A 12,582-nucleotide genomic window follows, 5' to 3' on the forward strand; every position below is an offset into this window, starting at 1 on the left:
AGGCTGTTTTCCTTCTTTCTTTTCTTTCTTTTTTTTTTTTTTTTTGCTCTGGTGTCTGTGGCCTCGACCTTGAGGTTTTGTTTATCAGAAGACATGTGTCAACCTGTGTGCTCTTGGGGGATACAGCGTGATCCAACAGCCAGAGTAGCCATCAGGAGTGAACCATGCTGTTTTAGGCTCTGGTATCTCTCCTTACTCAGTGAAATGCTCTAGGCTTATATTTCCCTTCCTTTAAAGCGGCTTTTCATCTTTTATTGAAATTGCTCTAGCAGAAGTTCCGGGGACCCTTTATCGACACAGCTAAAGGCTTTCTTCTTGGTCATTAACCTGGCTGCCACTGACCTTTGACATGGTCGCTCACACTGGAACTCTCTACAGCTTTCCTTTCCCTGTTCTCTTCCTTCTTTTCTTAAGTCTTCTCTACTCCCTTTTGGTTTTTTATTTTTTTATTTATTTTTTATTTATTTTTTTTTATTGGCGCACTGTATTCATACATCATAGTGGGATACAAACTTTTGTAGACATACATGCACACATCGCCCAGTCAGCCCCCACCCGATCCCCACCCCATTCTCTCCCCATCCCTCCCTCCCATGCTTGGCTTAGTGGTTGACATCTAGTATTATAGCAATTTATCCAAAATTAAAAATGATAATCTCACATAACAGTTTCATTTGTCTGATACCAAGCTTTTGATGACTTAAAGATAACATTTCAATATTTCTTTTTACTTTCTTTCTTACCAGAGAATATTTTTTTCTATTATTTTTAGGTGAAACTATCATATATTTATATATTTATTTTTCAGAAAAAAAAATCTATCCTAATATGGAAAATGGACTCTAGATGCCCAAAACGATCTTGAAAAAGAACAAAGCTAGAAGATATATATTTTCTGATTTCAAACCATATAAAGCTACAATAATTGAAAGAGTATAGTACTATTCTAAAGGCAGATATATAAACCATTGGAGTTAAATAAAAGCCTAGAGCTAAATTCTTCCCTATATCGTCAAGTTATTTTTGACAAGGTTTCCATGAACATTTGGTGGTGGAAATAATAATCTTTTAACTAAATATTGTTGAAACATAATAATTACATGGAAAAGAATAAAGTTGGACTCTTACATAATCCCATATATAAATATTAACTCAAAATAGATAAAAGACCTAAATATAAATCTTAAGACTATAAACTTTTAGGAGAAAATCTGGGTCATAAAACCTCACAACAATGAAATTGGCAGTGATTTCTTGGATATGATTTCAATGGCACAGGCAACAGAAGAGTATACAAACTCCCTAAAAAATAAAAACATATTGTATATCCAAAGACAATGTAAACAGAGTTAACAGTTACTAATAGAATGGGATAAAATATTTCCAGATGCTATATCTGAAGGTATATTAATATTCCAACTAGAAATCCTAAAAATTAACAACAATAAAGGCAAACAATACCACTTAGAGATAGGTAAAAGACTAACATAAGTAATGAATCTCCACAGATAACCAATCTTAGTTGACTGTTGGATGGAAACTCTTGTTTCTCTGGTTCTGGTGTGTGTCACCTATTTCTTCTTTGTAGTTAATCTCTTTGAGTATTTTCTCTAGTGCTGGTTTTGAAGACATAAATTCCTTCAGTTTCTGTTTGTCATGGAAGCTTCTTATTTCTCCATCTAATTTGATAGAAAGTTTTGCTGGGTAGGAAATTTTTGGCTGGAAGTTGTTTTCTTTCAGAGTTTGGAATATGTTACTCCAAGCCCTTCTGGCTCTCATGACTTGGTTTGGGAAGTCTGGAGTGATTCTAATTGGTTTGCCTCTGAATGTCACTTGGCCCTTTGTTTTCGTTGCCTTTAAGATTCTCTGCTTGGCTTCCACATTGGTCATTTTGACAATTATGTGGCGTGGGGATCCTCTTCTCCGATCCTGTCTAAAGGGAGTTCTATAAGTTTCCTGGACCTGTGTATCAACCTCTTGCTCTATGTTTGGAACATTTTCTGCTATTACTTCCTTGAAGAGATTGTTGATCCCTTTGGTTTCACTTTCTTTTCCCTCCTCTATTCCAATTATTCTTAGGTTAGCTCTCTTAAAATGGGCCCATATTTCTTCAATATCAGATTCCTGCTGTCGGATATTTTTTTCTAGATTAGAAACTATGCGTTAATTTTTGGAATGATCATCTTCTAAGAGCGAGATTCTGTTCTCCATGTGGTCTAATCGGTTGTTCATGCTTTGAATTGAGGCCTTTACTTCATTAATTGCATCCTTTATCTCTTTTTGGCTCTCTCTGAGTTCTTTTCGAAGCACCTCTATTATTTCTACAGTTATTTTTCTGATTTGATCTTCTAGAAATCTCTGATTTTCTATTTTATCGGGTTCTGATGTTGTGGGGTTGTGGGCATTCATTGCTCCAGTATTATTCCTCTTTCCCATGATTTAGGAAGTTTGTGCCTTCTCTGGGTTCTTCCCTTGGGTCACTATGACTTCACTTAAGGTGCTCTGGATCTCGAGTCTGTAGTATCTCAGACCCCACTACTCCTTTACTGGGTTATATCACAGAGTCTCCGACCCAGAGAGTCGATAGAGGCTGCTTTAGACTGTGGGGGGTGCCAGGTTGCACGTTCTCCTATGGTGTGATATCTCTGCCACCGCCCCTTCCCCACTGGGTCAAGTCCCAGGGAGTACAGTACTGGGATTTCTCCTCTGTGGCCCGCAATTTGACTCACTGTTCTTGAGTACGCAGATGTAGCTGTACTGGATTCGGTGAATTCTCTGCTGCTGCCGCTGGTGGCAATATGGCGCTGCTGCTACACCCTCGGCCGTGAGGCTGGCGTATTTCTTCTTGGTTTTGTTTTCCACTCTGATTCCCTGCAGTGTGTGCTGAGCTCAGCCACTGGGAGCTTTAGATTTTACCTGCGGTGAGAAATCCCACCTGGCTGTTCCACAGTGGCTCACCTCGGCTTGCTGTAGCCGTCCGGTGAAGTCGCCGCTGCCACTGGCAGTATGGCGCTGCTGCCGCGGCCTCGGGCGTGAGGCCGGTGTATCTCCTCTGTGGCTCTGAGCTTTGTTCTCAGTCCCCTTCCTCTCTGGAGCCTGGTGATTTTTTTGTTTCTCTGGTGATGGTGTTTTCTGGCTATGAAAGGCACTGATTTTGTGGTAATGGAGATTAGTTGTTAGCGGGGCTCTTAAGCCCCGCTTTTCTCGGTCGCCATCTTCCCGGAAGTCTCTACTCCCTTTTGGATTCTAGTTAGTCGTCTAGCCCTTAGTGTAGATATTTCTCAATTTTTTGCTTTTTGCCTGTTTCTTCTTTTAAAATCTCTCTACATTCTTTTCTGTGATTGCCTTATCTGTTTTTGCCACATTAAGACTTAAAGAGTGTTTTCCTACATTGATATTATCATCCTTGAATAACTTTGTAATTATATTTCCAGTGGCTCGTGACATAATCTGAAACTCGAAATATTTTCAAACATCACATTTTCTAGTGTCCTAACTTATAGAGCCCATTCTGACCTATTGTGGCAAGGTTATTCTCATAATGCAATATGATTGCTATTCTTCTCCAAATCTTCTGGGGCTTCTGAGTGCCTTCTTCCTTTTCTTAAAAAGAGCTAGCATTTTCTTCATTTATGCTTTCACCTTATTTTAAATTCTGTCAATATGCTCCTTTCTGTTTATAATTATGAAAAATTCTTGATTTTAAAAGATGTAGCAGGAATTTATTCCAAACTTGATTTTCTCAGTTAGATGTTATCTCTCCTAAAGTGTGGCATCTGCTGATCTTAGGAAAGTTAAAATAATATCATATATGTGGAATCATAGTTTTATAAACTTATTTCCTTGACATAAAGGAAGATACAGTTCTGCAGGAACTTTATGTCTTTGAAATTGAGAAGCAGTTCACAAACATTTAAAGCTGCCTTAGATTTGATAGGATACAGCATTTACTCCCTAATATATTGTCAAAAAGGCCCTTGGAACTAGGAAATGTTTTGTTTAAAAATTTTTTTTCTTTTAACAATTTTTTTATTGAACATAAATAGTATACATTTAAACTATATTTGGTGCCCTCTCCTCCCCGCCCCCGTTTTCCCTTCCCCCCTCCCACCAATGGTTGTCCAGGTTAACCATGTCATATTCAGAATTTTACACATATTCAGATGTAGACCCTCATTAATCAAGATCAGCCTTCCTCCTCTCCTATCTTTCCATTCAAACTTTGCTGATATTTCCCCTCCATTATCTGGAGTCCCACTGGTATCCTCTGTGTTTCCTAGTTTGGGCATATTAGAGGAAACATATGTACCTTCTCCTTCTGTGCTTGGCTGATCTCACTTAACATAATGTTCTCCAGGGCTTTCCATCTTCTTGCAAATGAAATAATTTTGTTCTTCTTTATGGCTGAATAGAATTCCATTGTGTATATTTCCCAAAGTTTTGCTATCCATTCATCTGTTGATGGAGATCTGGGTTGGTTCCATATTTTGGCTATTACAAATTGTGCTGCTATGAACATAGGTATGCATAAGTTGCTGTGTTTCTCTGAATTCAACCCTTTTGGAAAGATACCCAGGAGTGGTATAGCTGGATCATATGGTGGATCTATTCCCACCTTTCTTATGAATCTCCACACAGATATCCATTGTGGTTGAACTAGTTTGCATTCCCACCAACAGTGTAAAAGAGTTCCTCTTTCCCCACATCCTCGCCGGCATTTGTTGTTATTTGATTTCTTTATGCTTGCCACTCTGACTGGGGTTAGATGGAATCTCAGTGTAGTTTTGATTTGCATCTCCCTGATGGCCAGTGATGTAGAACATCTTTTCATGTATCTATTGGCCCTTTGTATCTCTTCTTTTGTGAAGTGTCTATTTAGTTCATTTGCCCATTTCTTGATTGGGTTGTTTGTTTTGCTAGTGTAGAGTCTTTTGTGCTCTTTGTATATTCTGGATATTAGCCCCCGATCAGAATGGTGGCTGGTAAAGATCCTTTCCCATTCTGTAGGCTTCCTTTTTAGGTTATTGATAGTTTCCTTTGATGGGAAGAAACTTTTTAGTTTGATGCTATCCCACTTGTTTATTCTTGCTTTAATTTCCTGAGCTTTGGAGGTTTTGTTGAGAAAGTTACTGCCTGTACCAATATGTTGTAGTGTTGAACCTATGCTCTCCTCTACTAACTTCACAGTCTCAGGTCTAATTTCTAAGTCTTTGATCCATCTTGAGTTGATTCCTGTTTTTGGTGAGATATAGGAGTTTAGATTCATCTTTTTACAAATGGTTAGCCAGTTCTCCCAGCACCACTTGTTGAAAAGGCTATCTTTTCTCCAGTGTATGTGTTTGGCCCCTTTGTCAAAGATTAATTGACTGAAGACGTGTGGGTTTGTTTCTGTATCTTCTATTCTAATCCACTGGTCAGTATATCTGTTTTTGTGCCAGTACCATGCTGTTTTTACTACTATTGCTCTATAGTGTAGTTTGAAGTCTGGGATTGTAATGCCTCCTGCATGTTTCTTATTGTTGAGAATTGCTTTGGCTATTATGGGTCTTTTCTTTCTCCATATAAAGTTCATGATTGATTTTTCTAGGTCTCTGAAGAATGTCACTGGTATTTTAATGGGAATTGCATTGAACCTATAGATCAGTTTTGGCAGAATGGCCATTTTGATGGTATTTATTCTGCCTATCCATGAGCACAGGAAATCTTTCCATCTTCCAAGGTCTCCTTCAATTTCTTTCTTTAATGTTTTATAGTTTTTGTTGTAGAGGTCTTTTACGTCTTGGGTTAGGTTTATTCCTAGGTATTTTATTGGTTTTGAGGTTATAGTGAATGGAATTGTTTTCTTTGTTTCTTTCATTGTGGATTCGTTGTTGGCATAAAGAAAAGCCACTGATTTCTTTAGGTTGATTTTGTATCCTGCGACTTTGCTGAATTTGTCGATCAGCTCCAGAAGTCTTTTGGTTGAATTCTTTGGGTCTTCCAGATAAAGGATCATGTCATCTGCGAATAAGGATAATTTTAATTCCTCTCTTCCTATGTGAATTCCTTTGATTTCCTTCTTTTGTCTTATTGCTACAGCAAGAGTCTCAAGGACTATATTGAAAAGGAGTGGTGATAGTGGGCATCCTTGTTTGTTTAAAAATTTAATTCCCCTATTTGCTTTTAGGCAAATATATGTTGAAATATGACAAGTCATGTTCTTTCTATTTTGACAAATTCAAGTGAAATTGTGAGGGTGAATTGTATCTCTACAGGAATTAGTTACTTATTGATCTGAGTTACCTTCATTGGTGTATTTAGAAGACATGGTCAAATATAGGATTATATTAATTGGAACTCTTCTTTCAGTATAATAGAAATAATTCAACTTGGCCTAGGAAACATAAGATTTACTGATCAGAATGCTTAAATGTCTGTCCAGTGTCTGCTGGCTTCATATAGAGTTAATTTCAGTCTTTGAATGGTGATTATTATTATTATTATTATTATTATTATTATTATTATTATTATGCAGTACTGGGATTGAACCTAGGGACACGTTGGACCTCCAAGAGACACCCCCATCCCTATTTTTTATTCTTTATTTTGAAATAGGGTCTCACTGAGTTGCAAAGTGCCTCACTAAGTACCTGAGGCTGCCTGCAAACCGCGATCCTCCTGTCTCGGTCTCCTGGAGGCTGGAATTATAAGTGTGCACCACCACGCCCAGCTGAATAGTGTTTTACAATCTCTGTCTCTTATTCTCCCTCCATGTCCCAGCATTGCTCTACTCTGAATGGCTCCAGTCTCATGATCAACTCTTTAGTTTATATTTTCTGGCATTCCCAGGTTTCCATTATCTTTATTGTGATGGCAGGAAGACCACGGAGCCAGGAACAGAATCATTTTTACTATAGTAGATTTAAGTTCAGAGAGATTCCACGAGGTCAGTTATTGCATATCAATATTTCCCTTCTCTTTCTTTTCCCAATTTATTGATCTATATTATCAGGAACACGGGCATGGTGGCACATGCTTTCAATCCCAGCATTTTGGAGGCTGAGACAGGAGGACCTGGGTTCGCAGACACCTTCAGCTACTTAGGTCCTCCGCAACTTAGTGAGACCCTGTTTCAAAATAAAGAATAAAAATAGAATGCCTCTGGATTTCATCCCCAGTACCTAAAATAAAATAAAATATTATCGGGAAAGTACATTGACTCTTCACACTATGGCTCCACTCCTACATGGCTCCAGAGGTCCCCAGAGTTTAGCCAATTCAGAGTGTGGCAGCCAGTTTTCTGCTCTGCCAGAAGGAGCTGGAGTCTTGGTTATCTATACTTGTCTGTTTCTCCTCCCTCCCACTCTGTCCCACTCTGCTCCTTCTTCTGAGTTCTGTGGGGACGCTCTCGACAGGCCAAGTCATGGCACTGCCTCCCTGGACCAGTGCTCCTGCTTGGGCTCTGAGGATTCTACAGTCACAACCCCAGCTGTACTCGAGCAGATCTTATCAGCCGTGCCAGTGAGCAGGTCCATCAGGGTAACGTCCAGGCTCGGTCACTGGCTGTACCCGATGGGAGACTCATCTTCACTCAGCCCCCGGTGTCTAGATGCCCTGTGTCTAGAGTGGTCTTCCTCACGTGGGCGCCATGGCTATTTTACAATGGCGCTTTCTTCCTGACATGTGACTATTACGTAGTTAGGAAGAGCATGGGAAAGAGGAAAGCTTAGAGTTCATTTCAGTGGGAGAAATGATGAAAATTCACTCTACCTGGGCACTGGAGAATCTTGCCAAAACACCTCCCTCATGGCCAGACCTTCCCTCCCTTCTTTTCCTCCCCTCTTTTTCTTTCTTTCTTTCCTTTCTTTTTCTCTCTCCTTCCTTTTTCTTTTTCTTTTTTTTTTCAGTACTAGGGATGAAACCCAGGGGCATTCTACCTCCAAGCTACACCCCAGCCCAATTTTATTCTTTATTTTGAAACAGGGTCTCACTGAGTTGCAAAGGGCCTCACTAAGTAGTTGCTGAGGTTGGCCAGGAACCAAGATCCTCTTGTTTCAGCCTCCCAAATGCTGGGATTACAAGCATGAGCCACTATGCCAGGCTCTCTTTTCCTTTCTTACCTTTTTCTTCTCCTTCGCCTCCTTCTCCTTCTCCCTCTCCTTCTTATTCTTCTTCATCCAGGGGAAGTCTACTTCTAAGATACACCCCCAACCTTTTTTATTTTGAAACAGCCTCAAAATTTGCTGAAGGGCTCACAAAGTTGCAGCGGCTATACTTGAACCTGTGACCCTCCTGTCTCAGTCTCCCAAATACTGGGATTACAGGCATAGGCCACTGCACCACACTCTATCTTCTTATATCTAAAAAGGAACCCAGGGCTGGGCTTGGTGGAACACACCTATAATCCCAGTACTTGGAAGGCTGAGACAGCAGGATCACAGGTTTGAGGATAGCTTCAGCAAAGGAGCAAGACCCAGCAACCAAGCAAGACACTGTTTCAAAACAAAAAATAAAATAGGGCTTGTGTGTGTGTGTGTGTGTGTGTGTGTGTGTGTGTGTGTGTGTGTGATAGTTCAGCAGTAGAATACCCATGGGTTCAATTCACAGATACACAGTAACGCACACACATACCTGGATAAGGGGTGATCCAACTTTGGAGCATGCGCAGACAGCGACAGTGCAGATGAAGACTGCTCTAAATTGTACTGTGAATTAGCAGAACTAGCTGCTCCTGAATACATAATGCACGAGGGAGGTTTCCAGACCAAATAAATCCCACCCTGTGCAGGACGCCACTGCCGTTTCCCAGCTGGGCCACGGCGCAGCGCCTGGATGTGCTCTTTGCAGCCGGAGCCCTGCCTTCTAACACACATCCTATTTTAATAAGATTCCTAAATCAACCTCTTATGTCTGTCCCGTTCGTGTCTCCTCTCTGAAACCGTGCTTGAGGGAGAAGAGACCTGAGGAAATCTCATCCTAATGCTGAAGTCATTCACCTCCCTGTTCAAGCCCCAGAACCCGCTCATGGCATTAAGTATTAGATACTGTGATCAATGCCACGCTTACTATCTATTCCAGCATGAAAACATTTTCATGTTTTTATCTGATTCCAGGGTTTATATTGACTTCCTCCATCTCTCTGGTTAGATAGCAAGCCATTCTCTGTGACTCTTCTCTTTACCTTGTTTGGTCTGGGGAATTGAACATACCTCTGAGCTACACTTCCAGCCCCCTTTTATTTATTTTGTTTTTATTTAGTATCAAGGTCTTGCTGTGTTGCTGAGAGCCTTGCTGAATTGCTGAGGCTGGCTTTGAACCTGTGATTGTCCAGTCTCAGCAACCCAAGTACTGGAATTACAGGCATGCATCGTGATGCCCGGCGGAGTTTTCTTTCTTTGGAGCTAGTGTACCTGGAATTGTTCTCTTGGTTTCTAATATTCTCTTCTGTCTTTCTTTGTTTCTTTTGCCCTGTCATACACTGATTGAGTAACCCGATTCGTTAAATAAGTGATTCTATTAAATCAATACTTTAAAAATGGGGTTTAGCTGGGTGTGGTGGCACACTCTTGTAATCCTAACATTCAGGAAGCTGAGACAGAAGGATCATGGTTCACAGACAACTTCAGCCACTTAGTGAGGCCCTTTGCAACTCAGTGAGACCCTGTTTCAAAATAAAGAATAAAAAAATAGGGCTGAAGATGTAACTTGGAGGTAGAATGCCCCTAGGTTCCATCCTCACTACCAAAAGGAAAAAAAAAAAAAATGTGCTTTAGTTTTTAAATACAGTGACTGTAATTAAACACCAAACTTTTTCCTACTAGCTCTTATCTGTTTACAGGAATAGTTGCATTTATTTGTTGGCAAATCTACAAATAACTGTGAAGGTTAAGTTCCTCACTTCAAAGCACAAATGCCAACAGATGTGACTTTTTTTTCTTTTCCCAAATCCAAACCTGAATAATTATCGCATGTCATTTGATTTCTTTCCATTTCCTGGTGAGAGTGCATGGGGAAAGTACTGTTACCACCATCCTGGTGTGTACACACACACACACACACACACACACACACACACACACACACTCAGTTTCTTTAAAGCAAGCCTCTTTATATTTTTAATCCCTCCCAAATTGTATCTTTTTTTCTAGAAATGCCTGAAGGGTTTAAAGTTGCCTGTTCAATTTATCTGTGATGTGAGCTGCGTTTTTGGGCTTGCCAAATGTTTTCATGGTTTTGCTTTTAAAATGAAACACATTGCTTCTTTAATTCATATCAATAGAAAACTTGAAATAATTAGATTTCTTATGAAGTTCAGAAAACTGACATCTTTTTTTCTTTAAAGAGTCCAGAAATACAACATATCATTGTGTTGCAGGTGTTAGCATTTGTTAAATTTCAACAATAGGGTACAATATGGTATTTGTTTTCATAATCTATCATATATATATATATATATATATATATATATATATATATATTTTATTTTATTTTTATTTTTTTGGTGGTACTGGGTTTCCTGGATGCCCTTCTACCTCTGGGCTACACTCCCAGACCTATTTTTTTAAATATTTTTTTATTTGGAAACAGGGTCTCTTAAGCCAGTGAGGCTGGCTCCGAACCAGTGCGATCCTCCTGTCTCTGCCTCCCAAGTGCGGGGATTACAAGCGTGCGTCACCACACCCGGCATAATCTATTAAATAATAATATTTTAAAGACTATGAGTATGACTGCACTAAATTAAACAAATGTTATTTTGAAAGTAATTTTTTTTGTCTATTATTTGTACCAACCCAAAGCAGTAGCTATTGCTCCTTTCTAGTTGAAAAGCTGTTTTTTAATCTTTTTTGGTTAGATTCTGGTAGGTGATTTAAGAAGACATGTTTAATTCGAGAAAAAATTTTTGAAAATATTAGTCAACATATTTTCCTTTTCAATTGTTAAAGTGATTTATTTATTTATTTATCTCCTCCTTTCCTAGGAATTCAATGTAAGAACTTGCAAATGGCTGGGCGTGGTGGTTTAAGCTTGTAATCCCCATGCTTGGGAGGCTGAGACAAGAGGATCACACAGGTTCGAAGACAGCCTCAGCTACTTAGTGAGGCTCTCAGCAACTTAGTGAGACCCTGTTTCCAAAATATAAAATAGGTCTAGGAGTGTAGCCCAGAGGTAGAAAGTCCCTGGGTTCCATCTTCAGTACCACACACACACACACACACACACACAAAGGACTTGAAAATGCTAAGGCCACCGAATTACATCCCCAGTCTGCAGTCTTACTTTCCTTCGTGTGTGTGTGGGGTGTGTATGTGTGTGTGTGTGTGTGTGTGTGTGTGTGTGTGTGTGTGCGTGCATGTGCGTGCGTGTGTGCGTGCGAGACTGGGGATTGAATCCAGGGGCATTCTACCTCCAAGCTACACCCTTAGCCCTATTTTGTTTTTATTTGGAAACAAGGTCTCACTAGGGTGGTGAGAGTCTCACTGTTTGCTGAAGCTGTCCTCAAACCAGCATTCCTTCAGGCTCAGCCTCCCAAGTATTGGGATTACAAGTGTTTGCCACCTTGCCTGGTTTTTCCCTTTTAATTCACATAAAACTATTCCGATTTTGAAGAGGAATTGATAATCTACTTTCAGGCTGATGATTTAGTTCAATCGATAATGTAAAGCATCAACAATCTCATATTATTGAAAAGTGCTTCCAAGTAGGCAGAAGGCAGAACACTCTTGCTAATGATCTTAGTAACCAGTCTTGATAACAACATCAGGTTCTGTGGTTACCATACCATTCCGTATGTGAACTCTACATTATCTTAAAACACAACTCAGTTTGGCGTGGTGGCACAGCTTTGTAATCCCAGTACTTGGAAGGCTGAGACAGGAGGATTGCAGGTTCGAAGCCAGCCTCTGCAACTTAGGGAGGCTCTCAGCAACTTAGTGAGACTCCGTTTCAAAATAAAATATAAAAATAAGTCTGAGAGTATAGCGTGGAGATAAGGCCCCTGGGTTCCATCCCCAATATCAAAAAAAGGCAACTAAAATTGGAACCTTATTTTATCTATTGCATAATTATGATTTTTTTTCTTCTTCTAACATAAGTAACACTCTTTGGGATTTTGGGTTTTTTTTAAAAACATTCTGATGAATTTTTATAGTGCAATATCATTACATTATAAAGTCACTTTGGAATTACCCCACTGAAACATTACCTAAAAACCTTTTCTTTAAAATAAATAAAGCATAAGGCAGGCATGTTGGCGCATGCTTGTAATCCCAGACTTGGGAGGCTGAGACAGGAGGATTGTAGGTTTGCGGCCAGCCTCAACTACTTAGTGAGGCCTTCTACAACTTAGTGAGGCCCTGTGCCAAAACAAAGAATAAAAAATAGGGCTGGAAATGTAGTTTGGAGATTAGAATGCCCCTAGGTTCAATCCCCAGTACTGCAAAAAATAAAAATAAAAATAAAAAAATAAGGCAAGCTGGCAAGCAAGCAAGCAAGCAAGCACAAATACAGAAAGCCATATAAACGTGTGCTTTCTGTATGATTTTTAATGCCTACATCATTTTACCTACCCCCTGGTAAAGAATCACATCTTTGCCTGCCACCATA

This window comes from Muscardinus avellanarius, assembly GCF_963383645.1.
Source record: "Muscardinus avellanarius genome assembly, chromosome: 5".
Classification (NCBI taxonomy): Eukaryota; Metazoa; Chordata; class Mammalia; order Rodentia; family Gliridae; genus Muscardinus; species Muscardinus avellanarius.